The 24,312-nt window shown below is 40.9% G+C and overlaps 1 long non-coding RNA gene across 2 annotated transcripts in view; it reads left to right on the top strand.

Annotated features, from left to right (window-relative positions):
• LOC110218512 (uncharacterized) overlaps nucleotides 1-24,100 on the top strand; it is a 44,014-nt gene extending 19,914 nt beyond the window's left edge. Inside the window, exons 1-3 of one of the 2 annotated variants that reach the window (XR_002327329.2) lie at nucleotides 4,596-5,019; nucleotides 5,835-5,949; nucleotides 23,719-24,100. This is a non-coding gene — a long non-coding RNA (uncharacterized LOC110218512). Of the gene's footprint in view, nucleotides 1-4,595; nucleotides 5,020-5,834; nucleotides 5,950-23,718 lie in introns of those variants that run through there. The other variant, XR_013484557.1, reaches the window with a different exon arrangement.
• Nucleotides 24,101-24,312: the final 212 nt, after the last annotated feature.

Here is a 24,312-nt window from a genome sequence, read left to right as displayed (position 1 = left end):
TCTCTCTCTTGGACTATTGCAATTGCCTCCCAGTTGGTCTCCTTACCTCATCTATCCCTGTCTCTATTAATCATCCTCTTACCTCCCAAGACGATATTACTAAAACACATGGCATTCCCCTGTTCTGGAAATTCCAGCGGCTCCTTATTGATTCAAGATCCAAATGTCTCTCGTTGGCATTTAAAGTCTTTCATGATCTTCCTCCGACATCTCTTCTGGTCTGTTATGCATTTATGGACTCCCCAGAGGCAGCTAGATAATGCAGTGGCTATACCACTGGGCCTGGAGTCAGGAAGAACTGAGTTCAAATTTAGACTCAGACACTTACCAGCTGTGTGACCCTGGACAACTGGGAAATTGGAGGGTGGCTCACTCTTTCTCTAGCAAAGAGAACCTGACATGGGGGTGTTGGTGTGTCTATCTCCAGTTAACCTCTGCCTCAGTTTGCTCAACTATAAAATGTGGATCATAATGGCACCCTTCTCTCAGAATTGTTGTGAGGATCAAATTAATATTTGTAAAGCAAATATTACTGTGTTTGGCACATAGTAGGTTATTAATAAATACTTGCTCCCTCCCCCTTTTTGATATACCCTTTAATTTAGTAAAACTGACCTTTTTACTGTTCCTCATCTCTCAGCTCCCATTTCCAGACCTTTGAAGAACAGGCTTTCTGTCCACTATGCCTGGAATACGTGCTCTCCTCAGCTCCATCTCTTAAAATGCCCAAGTTTCCTTTAAATCTTGGCTCAAAAACCATCTTCCTTATGAAGACTTCCTTTGCTGATCTCTCTTCTCCTCTAAATTGTCTTATGGTTATTTTTTTCATATACTAATACAGGTACATGTTGTCTCCCACTAAGGAACATAAGCTTCTTGTAAGCACGGGCTGTCTCATTTTTGACTTTGAATATCCAGAAGCTAGCACAGCCCCCAGCACCCAGGAGGTATTAAATTAGTGTTGTTTATCGAGAGTTGTTATACGGTCAAAAAAAACCATCCATCGCCCTCCAGCATCTCGCCTACATTGGTGATGGGCTTTCCTGAACTAGACTGACGCTTGGATCACAAACACGTAGTCCATTGTTAGGACTCTACTTGAAGTCTTGCCAGCTTGGGAGGACCCACTTTGATTGAAACTTGCATTCCACTGCCAGAGCTGTGGAGAACTGAGGAGTCACCTTTATTCCATGATGAGGCATCAGAAGAGAATTGGAGTGGATGATTACTGCAGTATTCTGATGGACCTGGGCTTCACTGATGTGGATATTCCCTTTCACAAGACAGATCGTGAAGGAAAGGAAACAAGCATTTATTAAGCAAGGGCTATGTGCCCAGGCACTGTGCGAAGCACTTTACAAATATCTCATTTGATCCTCATAATAATCTTGGTTAGGCAGGTGCTATTATAATCCCCGTTTTATAGTTGAGGAAACTGAGGCAAACAGAGTTAAGCGACTTGCCCAAGGTCACACAACCAGTAAGTGTCTGAGCTCAAGTCTTTGTGATTCTAGGTCCAGTACTCTATCCACGGCGCCACCTAGCTCTCCATCCCAGCCCACTCTTATTCACGTCCTTCCATGGCCATAGTCATTGATGGGGCTTCCAGGGACTCCTGCCTAAGGGAGTCCAGCCAACATGCTCCAGAGCTTCACTGAGTTCTTGTTATTGCCTCAATAGCCATGGTTCCTTTGGGGGTATATTTTTCTGGTGACATCCTTTATGTTCTTTTTCTTCCATGATCCTCCATACATGGCAACCCGCTCACACCTACCATCTCTATGACCCTTGGAGTGATCCTTAACTTCAGTTCTCAAAGGCTGTAGTCTCCCATGGCTTGCAGCCATACACCATTACCAGGGGAAATGTAAATTATGAATGTGAATTGTAAATGGTGAAAATCAGAGGAATCCTTTCAGGAAGAAGCTTGGGGTCATTAAAACAACTGGGCAATTTCCGCAAAGATGATAATACAGCATACCCTCTTCCTTCCCCTCTTCAACTCTGGGCCTAACTCTGTGCAAAAGTGTCTGTCTAAGATATGTGCTCTGATGGATGAGTTCCGTAGGTTGTCCATCCAACTACTTATTATAGACTGGACAGAAGGTATGCTTCCTCCACTTATGTGGGTAGTTAGGCCAGACTCTGCAGGATGATAGACCTCATTTAGAAGGCTCTTCATTGTTCCAGGGCTTGATATAATCAGTCACCGGCTAATTGGACTGTTGGAAAGACCTCACCATCCATAGTGATCCTTCTTCAACTTGTAACTGGTGCTGGATTTCCTCACGATTAGTGGTGAGCATGTTTGATAAGCAGTAGATGATAATATTGTTATTGATATTAAGGGGGTTTTGTGAAGTAAATGTGTAATTTTATACCTTTCAAGTGTATTTGTGCATATGTGTGTATAGTTATAAACACACACATATGTGTGTATATATGTGTGTATATATGTGTGTATACACACACACACACACACACACACACACACACATATATATACACACACACAGGTTGTCCCAAAAGTCTTGGTGAAGTTTTAAATTTATGTATATATTTCTATACCTACACACAAACACGTATACACACATACTTACACACAGAGTATGTATATATGCATAAATACATATATACATGCATATAGAGAAAGAAGGAAGGAAGGAAGGGAGGAAGAAGGAAAGAAAGAAAGAAGGAAGGAGGAAGAAAAGAAAGAAACATACACAGGGACTGGATATATGACATCTATGACTTCATTAGCATGGGAAACCCTGTACCAATTTCTCTGCAATTTATAGTCTTAGAATGTTGTCTAGAACACTGATAGGTTATGACTTCCCCAGGGTGATCCAGCCAGCATATGTCAAAGGTGTGACATGAACCCAGGTCTTTCTGGTTTACTATTCTACTTCCACATCATGTATGTATCACATGTATATGCAGGTATACATATACATGTTTATGTATATAAGCACACGTGCATATGTATGTACACACATAAATATGTCTCTTTGTGGATATAACATGTTTTACACTGCTACTAGGCTTTAAACTTCATCAAAGCTGGTACCAACATTTCATCTGGACTCAGTATCATCCCGTACTCTTAGCCCTGTGTCCTGGAATGGAGTAGGTGATCAGCTGATATTTGTCAAACTTGAATTCTTCTCCTGTTTTCTCTAGGGCCCTTAGCACAGAAATGGGCACACAAAGGAGCTCAGCTGGGACTTGGTGAATGAAACAGAACTGAAATAGGAGGAAGCATGATTTATAGAAAGAACCCTGGACTTGCCATTAAGAAGACCTGTGTTCTAGTCTCAGTTCTGAATATTTGCTGTGTGGCCTTGAACAGGGCATGTCATTTATGAGTCTCAGTTTCCCATTCTGTAAAAGGAGGGGTTGGACCAGATGGTCTCTAAGGTCCCTTCCGGCTCTAACCTTCTGTGATTCTGTGAATATCATACTGATTTTCAAGGAATTGGAGTTAAAGTAAAATACACTTAATGCTAAATTTCTTCTTCTTCTTTTTTTAATGGTAAACTTCTGTTGAGCCTAAAAAGGACATTCAGGATCTTGGGGTCTTTAGAATGAACAGTACCCCTTACTAATGGAAGGCAGGAAATGTTTCCCTGGATGTGAGTGTTCTGGCTGGGTGGATTCTGGCTAAGTAGACATTCAACTTTTCAGTGCTTTTCCTAACTCCTGCTCCAGAGGCTGAGTAGAAAAACTTTTCCTGAAATGGCTTTTCTCCAGTTCTTTCCAGGAATGAATGCCTGAGGGTGGAAAATTAGGAAGGGAGGAAAAAAATCCCAGAATAGAACTAGTCCCCATCATGTTATGCCAGGCATTCTCTCATCTGCAAAGGAAAGGTGAGTGAAGGTCACCCACCTAACCCTACAGGGTAATGAGGAGAGAGGAGAGAAAGGAAAGAGTTGGGAAGAATCCATAGAGGTTATTTGGTTCATAGCACACCACCACAGAATGTTAGAGGCAGAAGAGAGCTTAGACAGTTTTTCTAACCCCTTCGTTTCATAGGTTCTTACTCATTCTCTCAGAGAGTGAAAATGGTTTGTCCAAGGCCATACAATGAATAAATGGAGGGGGCCAAGGCCAATCATCTCTTCATTTCTCCTCCCAGCTACACTCCTTTGGACTTTTCCATCATGGCCCCCTGTGCCAGGTACTATCTCTTCCCCTCCTCCCTTCATCTTCCTTTTGTATGTTGTTTCCCCCCAATAGACTGTAAACTCCTTGAAGGCAGGGACAATCTCTGTTCTCCATATTTCTATCTCCAGCACTTAACATGTTGCCTGGCACATAGTAGGTGCGTAATAAATGTTTATTGACTGACTGGCCAAAATGACAGAGACAGCACTTGAACTCAAGGTCTTAATTGATGCTAGGAGACAGAATTCTTGGTAATAGCAATTATCACACCTAGATGTATGACTGTAGGTAAGTCACTTCACTTCTCTGAATTTTCGTTTCTCCATCATCTGTAGACCAAGACTACAAATATTCTCAACTACAATGTTGTTGTGAAGTTGGTGCCAAACCGACTTTGTGTACAGAGAAGATAGAGGCAGTGTAAATGAGATCATCAACTAGCCTTAGAAGGGATCTGAAAAAGCTTCCTGCAGAAGGTAGCGCTTTATCCCAGATCCGAGGAAGCTAGGAGGAGGAGAGGAGGAGGGAGAAAGTTCCAGGCATGGAAACCAAACAGCGGCAATGTCCAGACTAGGGGTACGGAGTGTCTTGTTGGAGGAACAGCCAGGAAGTCAATATCACTGGATCATGTGTGGGTATTTTTTGGGGAGGGTGCAAGGGGTAAGGCTAGTTTTCAAGAAATTTAGCAATTAGGGGAGGAGAGAACTTGGGTATTGGCCGACTGAGCTATGATGATCAAGACAAGGCCTTTTATTTTTAAGGACTGAACAGACCTGTGTATATCTGTAGACACTGGAAGGAGCCAGTCACTGAGGGAGAGACTGAAAATTTGTGATGGAGGTGACTGCTACTGTAAGTCCTCAGAGGAGGTGTGTGGTGGGGGGCTGCAGGGTAGAATGAGATCGAAGGTGTAGACAGAGGGATTAGCTTGAGTGAATGTCTTTTTTTTCTGCTAGTAGTGGAATGGAAAATAGGTTGGTGACGATGTTATAAGTTATTAGGAATGGAGGAGGCGTGCTGAGGGACTGTTTGTTTTTTATTCCCTTATTATTGTTAGCATATCTCATGGGATCCCAGGATTCAGAGCTAGAAGGAACCGGAGAGATCTTGATTCTAGCCCAGCCCTCTCATTTTATAGACGTTAGAAGTGTGACTATGTATGTGTGTATGTAGGTGTGAGTCTGCCAGGATGTGTCTGGTAACCCCTCCAGCACTGGAAGGCTATTTTTAAATGTGACAACACAGGCATCTTCCCTAGATGTGGGCTCCTCCTCCTCCCAAACACACACACCTGCTCAGGTGTGGAGCCTCCGGGGTGATTCCATATCAGAGGTGTAGAAGCAGAGCACACCCCCCACCACTAGGAGAAACATCCTTAGGCCCTCCATGTTGGTTTTTGGCCAAGCAGGTGCAGGGCTAGGGGTAGGCCACCCCACCCTCTTCAGGTTCCTTTCAATCCTGAGATCACTCTGTGGGTGGGGCAGCCCAGGAAAATGGGAGGGGGGGGCTGTTAGTCAAGGAGATTAGAGAGAAAGAGATCCAGACAAAGTCCCAAACCTCTCTGTCAAATGAAATAATCCTTGTAAAAGTGCTTAACGCAGTGCCTCACAGATGCTTACTGAATGTTTATTCCTCTACCCTTCCCTTCCTTCTATTCCTTTTTCTAGATTATACCTGAGTTTGGGGAACATAGCTTTGACCATATCACTCTCCTTCTCTAAAGTCTAAAGTCCTCAACCTGGAACTCAAGGCTTTCTACAATTTGGTGTCTATGGAAATGAGGTAATGTATGTAAAGCAATTTGCAAAACTTAAAGCACTAAGGAAAGGTTTACTATGATTAATAAAAATAATAATAACAACAACTAGCAGTTTGTGTAGCACTTTAAGGTTTATAAAGCTCTTTACAAATGTTATCTCATTTGTCCCTACAACATTCTCCCCCCGCCCCATAGTTGCTATTATTATCCCCATTTTACAGATGAGGAAACTGAGGCGGACAGAGGTGAAGTGATTTGCTTCATCTTACATACCTAGTAAGTGTCTGAAGCAGAGGCAGAATTTGAACTCAGGTCTTCCTGACTCTTCCTCTAGTGCTTTGTCCCAACAGCCTCATTATTTTTGTTGTTGCTGTTGCACAAATCTTATTATTCTACAACCACTGCAGGATCCTTTCCCCTGCTTGAAATGCCTTCTTCTTCTCCACCAGTCCTTCCAGGCCTAGTTCAGATTGATCAGCTGGTTGGTCGTCGTGATTTGTTCTTGAAGAAGACCAATATGACATCACTACATTAGCGTCCGTGGCTGATCACACCAACGTGAGCTTGGAATGCTCTACTACAGGTTGGGCACAAATAGTCAACTATGCCTCCTCCAGAAGCACTCCCTGACTATTGCTATCCCAGCTACCCATTATCTCCCTTGGTACACACACACACACACACACACACACACACACTCTCAGAGTATCCAAGGATTTTAAGCTGGGTGGTCCTTAGAAATCCTCTAGTTCTATTCCCTTCTTTCATGGAAGGGGAGACTCAGGTCCCAGAAAAGGTAGGTGACCTATCCAAAGTCACATAGGTAAGTAGCACAGAGCCTGGATTTGGACATAGGCTATAGGACTTCAAAGCCAGAGTTCTTTCCCCTTTATGCTAAGTTACCTCCACCAAAAACATTGTTTTTCTCTGTCCTCATGTCTCTGATTCACTCTGAGAAGCATAAAGTCTTGGGAATCCTGCCAATTCCTTTCCAAGACAGAGCAGAACTTGATCCTTCCCATCTGTTCCCCCACAGCTCTAGCCTTTAGCAGACGCAGATCCTGTGGGCTTCTCCTTACCTTGTTCCACTAATGGTGGTGGGGAGAATATCTTGCTGAAACAGGGGCATGGTACAGATGAGGAGGGACAGAGAAGGCTCTACCCAGTCTGGGGAATTTCCCGGTGCTATTAATACGCCTGGCATAGGGCTGAGAAAGTCCCACCTGGCCTCTCCTGGTACAGAATAAGCTCTGTAATTTCCACCTAAGGGGGGCTTTCTTTCTTTGCCCCTCCCCCTATTATATAGGTTAGATGGGGAGTATTTTAAATGCCAGGAGATCACCTAGCTTCCTTCCTTAAGATCCTCTTGCTGGCTTCCAGGCCTCAGGTAGAGATAACAACTGAAGAAACAGGATGTCTCTCTCTCTCTCTCTCTCTCTCTCTCTCTCTCTCTCTCTCTCTCTTTCTCTGTCTGTCTGTCTGTCTGTCTGTCTCCTCCTCTCCCTCCCCTCCCTCCCTCCCTCCCTCCTCCTCTATCTCTGACACTATCTCTTTATCATTTAAGGGTCTTTGCAGGAAGCCTCTGCAGCCTCCCCCAAGGATAAACCTTAGAGAATCGCCTTGCTGGAGTAGTGAGATGATTCCACTGGGCCCTTTCGTGAGGAATAAGAGGAGAAAGGAAGGGACAGGGAGAGAAAGAGAGAGAAATCCATTTTTGGCTCTAGGCTATATCCTCCTGTCAATGGCTCCCAGGAGCTCCCAGGTTCTACAAACAACAGCCTAGAATACTCAGTCTGACCTTCACAGCCTTCCACCATCTTGTTCTTGCTTGTGTTTCAACCTTAACTCTTTCTATTCCCCTGTGTGTCCCCAGGTTCCCATCTGGCCAGTGTCCCCACTGCCCTACCCCGACCCTCCCAGGCTGCACCATGCTCTGTCTGACCTTGGCAGTGGTGCTTATGCTGCTCTATTCTTCCCTTTGCCTACCTACCCATTTGTCTTAGGTTTTGCCTTCTCCATGAAGCTTCCCTGAGTGCCCTAGTCCATGGTGATTGTTCCCTTCTCTAGATTCTCCCAGCCAGTAGTCAAGGAATTGAAGACACAAGTAGGTACCGACTATCTGAACCACAGAGTTTCACTGGGGATGACCAGCCCTTGGAGAGCAGCAGTCCTGCCTTCTGCTCCCACCTCCTTCGCTATGCCCCAGAGGAGGCTGAGCCCAGGAGGCAAGCCATCGGTCATGACTCGAACAAATCTCTGAAAGGGAGTTCTTGCAATAAGTCCCCAGAGAGCTCTGACCAGTGCCGAAGATCTTGGCACAAGGGAAACAAAGCATACCTGGCATGTCCAAGCATGTAGGGCTCTACTTGGCTCTACTTGTCCCTTAAAAAGGCCATGATTCTGTGGCAGCTAGGTGGCTCAGTGGATAGAGTACCAGCCTTAGAGTCAGGAGGACCTGAGTTCAAATCTGACTCCAGACACTTAACTAGTTGTGTGACCTTGGGCAAGTCACTTAACCCCAATTGCCTTTCAAAAAAAAAAAAAGGCCATGATTCTATGACCCCTCTCCTGAGCATGGGCACATCCACACCCACCCACACCATAAGGGTCCTAGGACCCACAGGCATACACTTTGAGGACAGGGATTATTTAGTCTTTCATTTTTGTAGGCCTTGAACACAGTAAGCACTTAATAAATACTGTTTAATTAATATAACACAAACACCCATAGACACACACACAAAGCATAGATACATACACAATATAAAAGGGCTTCTGTGACCGTTTCCCATTTTTTCACTGGTTGAATTTACTTTTGTAACCTCTGTCCTTTCCATTCTCTTTTGGTGATTGTGCTTTTTTTTTTTATTTTAGGGAAAGGATAGGACTAAGAGATGTTGGGGCTAGTACTAATACTCCCTAGGATCCTAGAAGCCTTGTAACTATAACTCAGGTCCCCACCTGGCTCTTTCAACGAGTTGTCACTATTTCTCTCTACAACAACAACAACGTCTTATGTCCTGAGAATTCAATAAAGGACAAGTGATTTGTTCCTGTATTGCACCTATCTATCCCCAGTCCTTTCCCCTCTTCTTCCCTAATAGTAATAATAATAACTAATTATAGCTAATAATATAAATATATAATATATAAAAATATAAAAAATAAATTACATCATTTTTGCTATTTTCTGATGCTTATCGACAGAGTCCCTTCCTTCCAGCCTTAGGGAATGACCCAAAACTCCCTCCATTCACTGTACTTGGGTTGTGAGAATTTCAGCCAGCATTTTGATAGGTTGGAGATTTTGGAAATCTGGTCCAGATATACATGTATATTTATGTGTGTGTGTGTGTGTATGTATCTATATCTATATCTATATCTATATCTATATCTATATCTATATCTATATCTATATCTATATCTATATCTATATCTATATCTATATCTATGTCTATGTCTATGTCTATGTCTATATCTATATCTATATCTATATAGATAGATATATAGATATATAGATATATGTGTGTGTGTGTGTGTGTGTGTATGTGTGTGTACATACATAATTTATTTTAGTGTTATGGGGTAAATCTCAGGCCTGATAGGGGAGACAAGGATTATCTGTGGGTTCTGGGAGCCAAAAGGTGAGGCCTGGGACACAGGGTGAGAGGAGAATCCCAGAGCAGGGGACTTCCCCCTCTTCTTCCTCCCTACTATCCCATGCCCTCCACATGTCTCTACATATACCCCCAGGACTATGACTTTATCCAGCAACATAATTAATAATAATTGCAATAATGATGATGATGGCATCTGTAGGTGCCTAGTATGTACCAGGCACTGGATGAAGTACTTTGCAAATATCATCTCATTTGATCATTAGAGCATTCCAGAACTTGAAGGTTATTCCTGACTCAGAGCAACACTTCCCCACCCTCATACTCCCCCAAGTCAAACAGAAGGTCTTGTGCTGAAACACTTATGCCCCAACGTTTTTGTTGTTCAGTCGTTTCTTCAGTCGGGTCTGACTCTTCGTGACCCAATTTGGGGTTTTCTTGGCAAAGATACTGGAGAAGATACTGCCATTTCCTTCTCCAGATCATTTTATGGAGGAGTAAACTGAGGCAAATCGGTTGAAGTGACTTGCCCAGTGTGACACAGCTAGTAAGATTCTGAGGCCAGATTTGAACTCAAGTCTTCCTGACTCCAGGCCTGCAAAATCCCCAAATTACTCCCTATCTATTTTCATGCTAACAGCTCTAGTGGTCAGACAGGATAGATTTGTAGCTTTCTATGTGTACCCCAATCATTTGGATGCGCATACTCGATCATAAACCTGTAAATAGATAAAACTTTTCCATCTACTAGAGCTTTTGTACCTAGTCACAGGATGAGAAGACAATCATCCCTGGAAGGAATCACTCTGTGGGTGAGATCATAGCTCTATCCTGTGAATAGTCACATATCTTGTAAATAACCCCAGGCCCTGCCATCTTTCCCCTCTCATACTACATAGACTATTATTCAGACAACTATAATTCCCAACATCATTTATCCATAAGACATATTTCTCTATCCTTCAATATCGCTTTGTATTTGCCACCAAGAATGCTATTCCCTCATCCAAGGCTGGGAAGTGAGGTGACTTTCTCCTATGATTGGGGAATAGGCATCAAGTTATTACAGGGTCTTCTAATTCAGTATCTTTGCCCTAGAATCCCTTACTAACAATCCTCCCCCGCCCCCCCCAACATGTACCCAAAATCATTCCCAATCTGCTAATACAAACAAGTATGGTGGCCTTGTGAGTAGAGAGCAGAGTTTGTAGAGAGAATTGATGTGTTTCTAGTTATCAAACCCTACCTTTGAGCTCACATACTCAATCCTCATTGTATATTCAACTGTCATTTAAAGGTCTATACTTTATGTGTATTATCTATAAACATACGAATTTCCAAAATAAAGAACCATTATTTATGAATACATATAATTCTCCCCTTCCATTATCTACCACTAACAGATAATTCATTCCTCCTTTCCCCAAGACTATCTCAGACCTCCCCAACCATCTGACCCAAACACTCACTTTGCTTATTATAAATGTGGTCTCTAGTAAACCCATACCTCCTTTTTTTCATCCACAACAGCTAAACGTTAATGCTTACATAAATACACATTTAAAAAAGTAATTTGAAAGAACCCGCATTGGATGAGGTCATGCATCCACTGATTGATTTTTAGAGAAGTGAATTCTTATTTATTCCAAAAGAAGAATGAATGGTCCTCACCATCACCTGAGACCTCTGAGCAAATGCTGGATGACTACTTGTCAGGTATATTATCAAGAAGATCCTTCTCCAGTTGTGGGCTGGACCAGCTGGTCCCTAAGGTCCCTAGAGGCAGGTGGTAGTGCAGTGGATAGAGTGATGGTCCTAGATTCAGTAAGATCTGAGTTCAAATCCAGTTTTAGGGACTTACTGTGTGATCATGGACAATTCACTTCACCTATCTGCCTCAGTTACTTCAGCTGTAAAATAAGGATAATAATGACCCAGGGTTGTTGCGAAGATCAAATGAGGTAATATTTGTAAACCACCTTACACAGTACTTGGAGCAAAACTGATGCTTAATTAATGTTTATTCCCCTTATTCCCTTCCCTTCCAACTCTGAAATTCTATGACCCTATCATATTCTTTCATAAACTCTCTACTTTCCCTAAATGATTTATTTTTGTTGTTGTTTGGTCTTTTCAGTTGTGTCTGACTCTTTGTGACCCCATTTGGGGTTTTCTTGGCAAAGATACTGGAGTGGTTTGCCATTTCCTTCTCCAGCTCATTTTATGGATGGGCAAAACTGAGGCACATAGGGTTAAGTGACTTACCCAGGGTCACACAGTTGGTAAGTGTCTGAGGCCACATTTGAACTCAGGAAGAGTCTTCCTGACTCCAGGCCCAGCACTCTATCCATTGTACCACCTAGCTGCCACAAATGATTTATATCAAGGCTTTAAAAGTTCTTACTGCACATAAGATACTCATGATCCTTAAATCCTTGTCATTACTGACATATAGAATAGTAAAAAATGTCACCCTCTTTATCACCTCTCTCTCTAAGTGACACTTTGGAAATGCTATTGATCTATATCCTAGGAAAAACTATCCTGGTTATTTGATTCATAATAAACTTGACCACAACTTCATACTTTCCTGCACTCCTTGGATTTCTCTTCAATTTGTATCCTGTAAATAGATTTTGTGAATGATTGATACTTAGAACTGGAAGGAACCTCAAAAGGTCATATGATCACAGCATCAAAGATAGGGAACAAACAAACACCTCCAAGGTCCTTCTACTCTGTCCTCATTCTTGATTTCCCAATGCCTACAGGCAGGAGGTAGCAAAGCCAGGGGCTTGAGTGTCGCTCCCATGCCTCCAGAGTGAGTGCTTTCTTCCTTTTGCTTGGCTGCCCAGACCCCTGACCTCAGAGAGGCGTGGTTTTATAATTATAAACTGAAAAATCCTCCTGTGGCATAGTGTTGAGAGCACTGGTCTTAGAGCTAGAACCCCTGGGTTGCTGTCTTGTCTCTGACCTTACCCAACTAGGTGAACATACATTAAAGATTCTGGGCCTCAGTTTTCTCATCTATAAGATGAGGATAATAATAATGCATTCTATTTAACAAGGTTGTTATGAGGAAATAGCTTTGTAAAACTTAGCATAGTTTTAGAGCGGCAAAGGACCTTAGGTGGCATCTAGTCCTACCTCTGCCTCATTTTTACAGATGAAGAAACTGAGGACCAGCAAGGTTAAGTGACTCACCCCAGTCACAAGGACAATGAGTGGCAGAGCTGAGATTCAAAGGAGGGTCTTCTGACTCCAGGGCTTTTTCTACTGTGGCACTGCCTCCTTAAAGAACTGTGTAAGCAAGCATTAGCTGTTCTCATTATAAATGCTCACAAAACATCTCTTTAGTAATCCATTGTAGAATTTTCTCAGAAACCAAAGTTCAGCTCACTGGGCTATCGTTTGAAGAATTTATCTTCTTCCTCTTTGGGAAAATCAGGAGAACATTTGTACCATTCCAGTCTTATGGTGCTTTCCCCTTCATGCCTCCTCAAAGATCAAGGACAGCAGCTCATCAGTCATGTCAGCAAGTTCTTTCAGTACCCTGGCATCGAATTCATCTGAGCCTCAAGATTTGAATTCTTTTAGGCCAGCTTACTATTTTGGATTTAAATTCCCTATTTCATAATTTCTGTTTTTTCTCTTATAATTTGAAGCAAAATAAGATTTGAGTAGTTCTGCCTTCTCTTCATCACCTTTATCCTCATCTCATTCATTCATCTCTAGGAGTTGGCTTATAGCTTTCTTGTCCTTTTTCTCTCCCAATGTACCTTAAAATCTATCTGTCTGACTATCTCTCTCTTTCTCTCCTTAATATTCTTCTGGAATCCCAGATTATTCTATTATTATGGGTTTTAGTCCTGATACTATTCTTAAAGGACTATACCATTCTTCTGTATCTGTTCTCATTTTACCTGTTCTTGATTTCATTACCAGTATACTTTCTTTTAAAATCTGATTTAGAAGTGTTCAACCACATGGATTGCTTAAGACAACTTCCTCTTTCCTTCCTCATTTTGGTACTTTGTTATCGTACCATCCAAATTTTCTTCATGAGAATCAGTCATCTTTTTTCAACTGAGTTGACTTTTTGAGTCTCAGAGCTACCTCTTTTTTTCTTCAGAATATGTTAGGATAGGATTTCTTAACCTTCTTAAGGACTCCTTTTTTTTTTTTTTAAAGCAATTTAATTTAATTTTCAGTCCTGAATTCTCTCCCCCCCTTTCTCATCCCCCATCCAATGAGAAATCAAGAAGAACAAGATGCATTACAAATGTTTATAATCATGTAAAATGTAGTGGGGGGAGGGGAGAGAGAGAAGAAAAGAAAATATGTTTCAATCTGCACTCAGAATCCATTAGCCCTCTCTCTGGAGCTGGGTTTTGTTGATAGTATACAGAAATGCTAGATTTATTTTGTATCATGCAACGTTGTTGAAGTTAATTTGTTAATTGTTTCAACTAATTCTTTAGTTGATTCTCTAGGGTTCTCTAAGTGTACCATCAAATCATCTGCAAAGAGTGGTAGTTTTGTTTCCTCATTGCCTATTCTTATTCCTTCAATTTTTTTTCTTGTTTTATTGCTATAGTTAACATTTCTAATACAATAGTGAATAATAGTGATGATATTGAGCATCCTTGCTTCACCCTTGATCTTACTGGGAAGGCATCTAGCTTATCAACATTACAAATAATGCTTGCTGATGGTTTTAGATAGATGCTACTTGCCATTTTAAGGAAAGCTCCATTTATTCCTATACTTCCTAGTGTTTTTTTTTAAGTAGGAATGGGTGTTGTATTTTGTATAAGGATTTTCTGTATCTATTGATAAAATATGATTTTTGTTGATTTTGTTATTGGCATGGTCAATTATGCTGATGCTTTTCCTAATATTGAACGAGTCCTGCATTCCTGCTATAAATTCCACCTGGTCATAATGTTTGATCTTTATGATATATTGCTATAATCTCCTTGCTAGTATTTTATTAACTTTTTTTGCATCAATATTCATTAAGGAAATTGGTTTATAGTTTTCTTTCTCTGTTTTTGCTCTTCCTAGTTTAGGTATCAAACCATATTTGTGTCATAAAAAAATTTGGTAGGGCTCCTCTTTACCTATTTTTTCAAATAGTTTATATAATATTGGGACTAATTGTTCCTTAAATACTTGGTAGAATTCAATTGTGAATCCATCTGATCCTGGAGATTTTTTCTTAGGGAGCTCATTGATGGCTTGTTCAATTTCTTTTTCTAAAATAGGGTTATTTAAGTATTCTATTTCATCTTCTATTAATGTGGGATTTTATATTTTTGCAAATATTCATCTATTTCACTTAGATTGTCAGTTTTACTGGCAAAATAACTTCTAGTAATTACTTTAATTTCATCTTTATTGGTGGTACATTCACTCTTTCCATTTTTGATACTAGTAATTTGGTTTTTCTTCTTTCTTTTTTAAAAAATCGAATTAGGCAATGGTTTATCTATTTCATTGTGTTTTTTCCTCCCTATAAAACCAGCTCCTAGTTTTATTTATTAGTTCATTTTTAAAATTTTCAATTTTATTAATCTCTCCTTTAATTTTTCAGGATTTCCATTTTGGTGTTTAATTAGGCATATAAATTTTGTTCCTTTTCATTTTTTTTAGTTGTATGCCCAATTCATTGATCTGCTCTTTCTCTCTTTTACTGATGTAAGCATTTAGAGATATACATTTTCCCCTCAAGTACTGCTTTGACTGCATACCACAAATTTTAATGCTGTCTCATTATTGTCATTCTACTTAATGAAATTACTGACCGTTTCTTTTATTTGTTCTTTGATGTACTCATTCTTTAGGATTCGATTATTTAGCTTCCAATTAATTTTTAATCTATGCTTCCATAGCCCTTTCTAAATGTAATTTTATTGCATTATGATCTGACAAGGGTGTATTTAATATTTCTGCTTTTCTACATTTGGTTGTGAGGTTTTTATGCTCTAATACATGGCTGGTTTTTGTGAAGGTGCCACTGACAGCTGAGAAAAAAGGTATACTGCTTTCTATTCCCATTTACTTTGTTCCAGAGGTGTATCATATCTAACTTTTATAAGATTCCATTCATTCCCTTGATTTTTTCTTATTTATTTTATGAGTAGATTTATCTAGCTATGACAGGGGAAAGTCAAGTCCCTCACTAGTATAGTTTTACTACCTATTTCCTCCTGTAAGTCATTTAACTTTTCTTTTAAGAATTTGAATGCTATGCCATTTGGTGCATGTGTGTTTGATATTACTTCATTGTCTATGGTGCCCTCTAGCAAGATGTAGTTTTTTCTTTTAATTAAGTCTATTTTGTTTTTACTTTGTCTGAGATCATGATTGCTACCCCTGCCTTTTTTATATCAGTTGAAACATAATTGATTCTGCTTTGGCCCCTTATTTTAACTTTGTGTGTGTCTCTTTTCTTCAAATGTGTTTCTTGTAAACAATATGTTATTGGATTCTGAATTCTAATCCATTCTGATATCTGCTTCCATTTTATGGGTGAGTTCATCCCACTCACATTCGCCATTGTGGTTACTAACTATGCATTTCACTCCATCCTATTTTTTCTGTTCATCCTTCTCTCTCTCTTTTTATCCTGCATCTCTAAAGTCTGTTTTGCTTCTGAGCATTGCCTTCTTTTTTTCTGCCCTCTGTTTTATTACCCCTCCAGCTTTCTCTTGTCCCTTTCACCTTTTACTTACCTTTTGAGTAAGATAGATTTCTATCACCAGTTGAATTTGTGTGTGTGTGTGTGTGTGTGTGTGTGTGTGTGCTTGTGTGTATTTTCCTCTTTTTGAGCCAATCTGGATGTGAATGAGGTTCAAGCATTACTTGTCCCCCATTTCCCCCTCTACTGTAAGAGATCTTATGTGCATGCCTCTTTTATGTGAGAAAGTTTTTCCTATTCTTTCTTTCCCTTTCTTCATATCTCAGGGTATCTCTCTTGCCTATCCATTTTTTTTCACATCATCTCAACATAATCAACTCACTCTTATATCTCCTTTGTATGCAGAATCCTTCTAACTGTCCTAATAATAATAAAGATCTTAGAAGATACATGCACTGTCTTCCCATATGGAAAGCCAAACAGTTTAATCTTATGGAGTCCCTTATGATTTCTCTTTCATGTTTACCTTTTTATGCTACTCTTGAGTCTTATATTTGAAAGTCAAATTTTCTATTCAGCTCTGGTTTTTCATTAGGAATGCTTGAAAGTCTTCTATTTCATTATTTATCCATTTTTCCCCTTGAAGGATTGTACTCAGTTTTGCTGGGGAGGTTATCCTTGATTGTAATCCCAGCTCTTTTGCCTTTTAGAATATCATATTCCAAGCCCTCCACTCCTTTAATGTGGTAGCTGCTAAATCTTGTATGATCCTGACTGTGTCTCTACAGTATTTGAATGATCTCTTTCTTGCTGCTTGAAGAATTTTCTCTTTGACCTGTGAGTTCTGAAATTTGGCTATAATATTCCTGAGAGTTTTCATTTTGGGATCTATTTCAGGTGGTGATTTTTGGATTCTTTCAATTTCTATTTTGCCTTCTGGTTCTAGAATATTTGGACAGTTTTCCTTGATAATTTTTTGAAAGGTGATGTCTAGGTTCTTTTTTTTTTTTTTTGATCATGGCTTTCAGGTAGTCTAATACTTTTTTCTTTTTTTGTCCAATAATTCTTAAATTATCTCTCCTTGATCTATTTTCCAGGTCAGTTGTTTTTCCAATGAGATATTTTTCTCTATTTTTTTCTTTCTTTTGACTTTGTTTTATTGTTTCTTGATGTCTCTTGGAGTCATTAGCTTCCACTTTCCCAATCCTAATTTTTAAGGAATTATTTTCTTCAATGACATTTTGTGCTTATTTTTCCATTTGGCCAATTCTGCTTTTCAAGGAGTTATTTTCATCAGTGAATTTTTGTGCCTCTTTTTCATTTTGGCCAATTCTGTTTTATAAGGTGTTATTTTCTTCAGTATTTTTTTTGTGCCTCTTTTACCAAGATGTTAATTGTCTTTTCATAATTTTCTTCCTTTGCTTTCATTTCTTTGTATAATCTTTTCCTCACTACTCTTATTTGAGTTTGACAATAATTTTTTAGCTCTTCCAGCAATTCTTGTTTGACTTGTGTCTGAATCACATTTTTCTTTGAGGTCTTGCTCATAGCTGTTTCGACTTTATTGTCTTCTTCTGAGTTTATGTCTTAATCTTCCCTGTCACCATAGTAGCGCCCACTTTCCCATTGTATTCCTTTATTTTGAACTTTATGTTAATGTTGACCACTGTTCTTGGCACAGGGGAAAAAGATAGGGGGAGAAGAGAAAGGGGCTCTTTCTTAAGCTTCAGGGTTTTTGCACTGCTGAGCTCGTTCTGGGATTTGGAAGTTTTCAGTGCTTCTTAGGTGGTGTGATCTGGGGAGAGGTGTGGTCACTGCTCTCTTGGTCTGCACTCTGGTCCTTAGCCAGGAAGGGTCTCTGATCTCTTGTGATTACAATCAATAGTGTTTCCCAGGGCCCTTCCTCCCTTGGGACTAGAAATGATACTACTCCTCACAGTCCCTGATCCTTTGGGGCCGGAAGTGATATTTCCCCTCTTGGCTTCTATTCTCTCTTGACCGAAAGTGCTCCTCTCTGTGCTTGAACTTGGGTATAGGCAATGGAGTTGCCAAACAGTGTCTAGTCCTACATCCAGTGCCAGAAGCGGGGTCCCCAGTAATTTGTTTCTGATCAGTTGTCAGGTCCCCTTACAGTCTCTAGCTTGAGATCTCCCAAAGCTTCTGTTGCTTTTGTCGCCACCACCTGATCCCACAACTGATGTTTTATCCATGTGGGCTCTGGGCCAGCCTTCACCTCCATGTCACCGATCTCTCTTCCTAGCCTCCTAAGTTGGGTTGGGCTAGAACAGTGTCTGACTCTGACCTTTTGCTGGCTCTGCCACTCCAGAATTCAACTGGAGATGTTATTTTAAAGTTGTTTAGAAGAGAATGCTGGGAAGAACTTGGCTGAGGGCTTCTCCACTCCACCATCTTGGCTCTGCCCCCAGAAGTCTCAGTGCCTTCCTTCGGAGAATATCTCCATTTTATCCCATATATATCTAGTTTGTATGTAGTTGTTTGTATATTGTTTCCCTTATTACAATGTGAACTCCTTGAGAGTACGGGCTGTCTTTTGCCTTTCATTGTATCCCTAACACTTAGCACAGTGCCTGGCACATAGTAGGTGCTTAATAAATGCTTGTTGAATTGACTTGAGGTCTCTGAGTGGAGTCAGGGCTTTTGAGAATAGGAGTTCATAAGTCATAGGTCGTGTCTTAGAAGGGACCTCAGAGATCATCTAGTCCAAACACCTCATTTTACAGATGCGGGAAATGAAATCCAGGAAGATTTCACCTGCCCAAAGCATCCATAGAGGCAGCATTTGAACCTAGGACCTCTGACTACAGAGACATTGTTCTTTTAACTATATTGTACTCCTAGTACACAGTGGTTGGGGAAGGAGCACTGGATTTGGGACAAGAGGACTTGATTGGGAATCCACACTCTACTTCTTCTTCTTCCTTTTCCTGTGCACGAGACACTTGGATCTCACTGGGCCTTAGCTCTTCATCTGCAAGGGGTTAGGCCAAATGATCTTTAAGGTCCCTCCTAGCTCCAGACCCTTTAATACTTTGATGGAAGTACAAAAGTAGGTTCCTAACCTGTTAAAAACTACTCTGCCCTGAAAGAGGGACACTTTGGCAGCCCCTCAAGCTGTCAGAAAGCCGATCCTCCTGACCTAGAGGGCTGATCCCAGGCAGCTGGACATTTCCATAAACCAAGGCCCTTTATCAGAGCACTTGAGTGGATCTTCTAGGGTTGAGAAATTTCAGTTTCCCCACTAGTCTGGAAGCTGGGCCTTAAGTCATCTCCTCCCTCTCTCGGCCCTCTCCTCCTCTATCCCCTTCCTCTTTCTCTGCCAGCTGAGGTTCCAACCCTTCCCAGGGAGAGAATGGAAGGGTGGGCTGGGCCAACAGCAATTAAGTTGCCCTGGCTGAGCTGGATCCCGAGAAGAGGAAAGAGGAGAAAGAAGGCCTGATGGGTTTCAGATGTTTGGCCTGACTTATGCTTCTTTCCACTACCCCACCTACACATCTCTCTAGTTTTGCCAGAGGCCCTGTCTGGCGGGGCTCATTGACCGCATCACAGACACAGCAGCCTCCAAGGGCAGGCCTGGCATAAGGTATGGAAACGTGCAGCCCACGTGTGTCCCCAGGGGGGCTGAGCCAGGCTGCACATTGAACTATGGCTCTATGTGTGTCTCTCTTTTTTTGGTCTTCACTCTTTCTACCCTTGTCCCTTTCTCTCTTTCTCTCTCTCCCCTTCTCTGTTCTACCCCTATACCTATTTCTGAGTTTTACAGATATTGGTCTGTGCATGAAGTATGCAGCTCTAAGTAAAGTTCTACTTGTCTCCTCTCCTTCCCCACCATTGTCAGCCCCTATTTGTCCCTCCCAATTCACCTCATTTCAGTTCAATTCAATCAAATCCACCCCCCAAAGCGTTTGTTAACTTCTTCTATGACCTTGGCCCAGTGCCGTGCTGGTAAATGTTTAACAACTAGCTCTCCACAATGTATGCCAGACACACTTTTTAGTTTAATCAGCATGATGAACATTTTCCCTATCACTCTCTTAAGTCTAGGCAATCCACAAAAGGACAAATCAAAGCCTGTTGTGTATCATTTGCCAATTTCTGTGGTCTCAACACTCACACAGAAGATTTCACAATCGGATTTGGAACCCATTAAAGTTGGCCCAGCATCCCCCTGCCTTAGGAATGTCATCTAATTTCTCTAGGCCTCAGTTTCCTCATTTGTAGAAAGTGGGGGTTGAACAAAATAATTTTGCCAGTGTTTTCCAGTCCTAACATTCCTAGAGTCTATACTGAAATCTACTGCATAACCAGTGCTTGGCTTTGAGGAGAATTGGTTTGTGCCCTAGGGGAGGATAGAAAACAACTGTGAAGCAACACAAGGCAGTGTAAAATTAAGGGGCAGAGCGTCTAATTGCTGGAGGAGAGTTCCAGAAGAGGTAAAGTAATCCCAGGGGACTTTCTGGAGGTGGAGGGCCTTGAGCAGGGCACTGACTAATAATTTCCCCTTGAATCATAGGAGCTGGAAGGGTTCTTAGAAGCCAACTTATTTTACAGATGAGGAAACTGAGCCCCATTAAGGTAAACTGACTTGCTCAAGGTCACACAAATTGTAAGCAACAGAGGCAAGATTGTTCAGGCTTTATTACTTAGTAGGTGCTGAAACTGTTTCTTCTTTCAAGGTTCTGCCCTGCTATTCCCACCCTTACTGTTTCTTTAAACATTTTTTTTATTCCGAACTTAACACAAGTCAAATAAAATGAGTGTTTCCATATACATAGCAGGGTAGAAAAAAAGATTGTATGTAAACCTGTGAGTTTCTTTTATGTTCACTTTATTTATCTTTTAAAATATACAATAAATTTATCATCTAACTTTCAAAGTTGTCCTTATCTGTAATTATGGTCTTCTGTTCTTTGCTGTGCATCTTTTTTTTTTTTATCCTTCAATGATTCTTTCTTCTTTTCTTTTTTTTTTGGGGGGGGGAGAAGAAGTTTTCGCAGGGGTAGGGAGCCTGTGGCCTTGAAGCCACATGTGGACTTCTAGTTCCTTGGGTGCAGCCTTTTGACTGAGTCCAAGTTTTACAGAACAAATTTGTTCCGTGATTCGTTCTGTGAAGTTTGGATTCAGTCAAAGGGCTGACTGTTATCCTTCTTTCCCATTCTCTCAAATGAAAGGGAAAAAAAAAGAAAAACAAAACTCTTGTAACAACTATGCATAGTTAAGCAAAACAAATGACTGCACTGGCCGAGTCATATTTCTCAATCTGTACCCTGAGTCAATCACCTGTCTGTCAGGAGATGGGTGTCACGCTTCATCTGGTGCTGTCAATATATTATCAGAGTTCTTCAGTCTTTAAAGTTGTTATTGTATCAATTGTTCTCCTGTTTCTGCTTATTTTACTCTGCATCAGTTCACATAAGTCTTCTGAGGTTTTTCTGAAACTATCCCTTTGTTTATTTCTTATGATTTGATACTATTCCACTACATTCACATACATTTTGTTCCACCATTTTCCATTTGATGGGAACCTACTTAGTTTCCAGTTCTTTGACACCACAAAAAGGTTTACCATAAATAGTTTCGGTACACATCCCTTTTATTCTTCTTATATTCTTCATTGCTCTGCTCCAGGAGCTAGACAGGATGTCCCAAAAGTCTTAGCCCAACTTTTAAGCTTTTTTTTTTTTTTCTTACCACAATACTAAGACTTTTGGAACATCCTGTATTTTTGAAGATTAGTTGATTCTGGAAATGACTAAGGCAAGGACCTACTCAGCAAAACCTGGCTTTGCTCCTACCATAGGGACTGATTTTGTCCCTGTTCATGGAGTAACCTAAGTGTACTTTCAGCTCCTCAACAGAGACCCTGGGAAAGGAAATCAAGATGTGAGAGGTGAACAGGATTCTATTTCTCTTCATTTTTCAAGACTAGGTTATAAACTACAAGGGAAGTAGTTGCTGCAAGGGTGGGGAGGGACACTCCTCCCATCTGTTGGCAAATAAAGGCCTCTCTCATAGGGAATCAACTTGACTCAATAAGTACGTATTAAATACTTCCTCTGTGAAAGGCGCTGTGCTAGGCTGTAGGGGAACACAGAGACAAAGATGAAAACAGTTTTGGCCTTCAATTCTTCTGGGGCAGAAATTCTTAGCTTTTATTTTCATGTCATGGACCCCTTTGGAAGTCTGTTGAATGACACCTCATAATATCTTCTCACAATATCACAAATCTCTTCTCACAATAATGAAGAGGGAGTGACATGGTCAGACTTGTGAGTTGGGAAAATCACTTTGGCAGCTAAGCAAAGGATGGACTGAGGTGGGGAAAGATTTGAGGCCAAATCAACTGGGAGTTTGTTACCATAGTCCAGGAGTGAGGTGATGAGCCTTGTACCAGAGCACAAGCAGCTGTGTCAGAACAGAGAAGGGGATATTAAGGAGAGATGTCAGGAAAGCAGAACAACTATAGCTCATATGTCACCTAGGTAGCCAGGTGGTGTGGTGAATAGAGCACTGGGTCTAGAGTCAAGAAGACCTGAGTTCAAATCTAGCCTCAGTCACTTATTGGCTGTGTGACCCTGAGAAGTTATTTTATCTCTGTCTGCCTTAGTTTCCTCAGCTGTAAAATGGGGGTAACAATAGCATCTACCTTCCACGGTTGCTGTGAGGATCAAGTGAGATAATATTTGTAAAGCTCTTAGCATAATGCCTGGCACTGTAGCGTATGCTTAATAAAGCCCTGATCCTTCCTTCCACCAGTTTTATTAACAAAAGTCAGTTTTCTCTCTCAAAAGAGAAGAAAAACAAAATCCCTGTAACAAATATGCATAATCAAGTAAAACAAATACCCACATAAGAATGTTTCAAAATAATTGAAGGAAATGAAAAAATTTAATTAGAGTGTAGTAAAAACAAAGATGTGTTTTTTCCCATCCAAGTTCATGAGGCCCCTGAAATCTCTCATAGGGGGTTTTTGGACTCTGGGTTAAGAACCCTTGCTCTAGAAGAATGCATAAGTGAAGTAAATCCAAGGTGATTTAAGCAGGAAGAGAGCCAACAAGTGGGGTGGTAGGGTTAGGGAGGAAGTGTCACCTCAGCTCAGCACTGAGGGAGGGAGATATTCTGTGAGGCAGAGGTGAGGAGAGAAAACATTCCAGGAATGTGGGACAGACTGTGTGAAAGCATGAAGACAGCAGATGGAATTTCAAGTGCAGAGAATTGCTAGTAGGCCAGCTTGGGTAGAATGTCAAGTGCAAGAAATCGAGGAATGACCTTTTCCCTATCTCCTTCTGTAAAAACCTTACACCATGTGAACCAGAGGACCATCTGATTGCAGAGGGCATCTGATCTGACCTATTTACTTATTTGTTTGTTTGTTTATTTATTTTACAGATGTAACCCGAGTCCCCAAACCCATTGGTATGGGACTGTCTTCTCATTGGTGCAGATCAGTGCCCTGGGCCTGGGTGAGGGATGGGGCAGAGTTGGTAACATGTGTGTTTCTTCTGGCCCTTCAGTCTCTTAGGTCTCTGCAATAGCTTTGGGCACTTCTGGTGTCCAGCTTCAAGAGAGAAGATGGATGGTTTCAACTCCACTTCAGACTCCCAAAAGGAGAACAAGATGAGAAGAAGCCAACAGGAGAGGAGCTAGCGGTTCCTATCATGTCCCTGTTCTCAGCTTGTTACACTAGAGACTTTGGGGAACTTTCCCCTTTGATTGAGTTCTGGGATTCTCTCTGTCTTGGTTGAGCTGTTACCTTGTCTCTGATGAGGGAGGAACTCCTTCCTTAGATTGTAAGCTCCTTGAGGGCAAGGATTGTCTTTTGTCTCTTTTTGTATTTTTAACACTTAGCACAGTGCCTGGCACTTAATAAATGTTTATTGAATTGAGTTAAATTGATTCTGTATTGTCCAATTTATATTCTTTTATGTAGACTTTCTCTGATTTCTGTTTTGCTATTGACTTGGATAAATGGGTTTCTTTGCTATTTGCTACATGTGGAACTAGTATTTGGTGGGAAGGGCACTGAAATGATTGGGGGGACAGTAGTAGCGTTAGGTGCAATTGGGGGCATTGAATAAAAATAAGGAGGCGGTGGAAGCATAAGAAAA

This window comes from Phascolarctos cinereus, unplaced genomic scaffold (assembly GCF_003287225.1).
Source record: "Phascolarctos cinereus isolate Bilbo 61053 unplaced genomic scaffold, phaCin_HiC Scaffold_2;HRSCAF=192, whole genome shotgun sequence".
Taxonomy (NCBI): domain Eukaryota; kingdom Metazoa; phylum Chordata; class Mammalia; order Diprotodontia; family Phascolarctidae; genus Phascolarctos; species Phascolarctos cinereus.
Note: the sequence above shows the minus strand (reverse complement) of the source record. Positions and strands in the feature narration are given on the sequence as shown.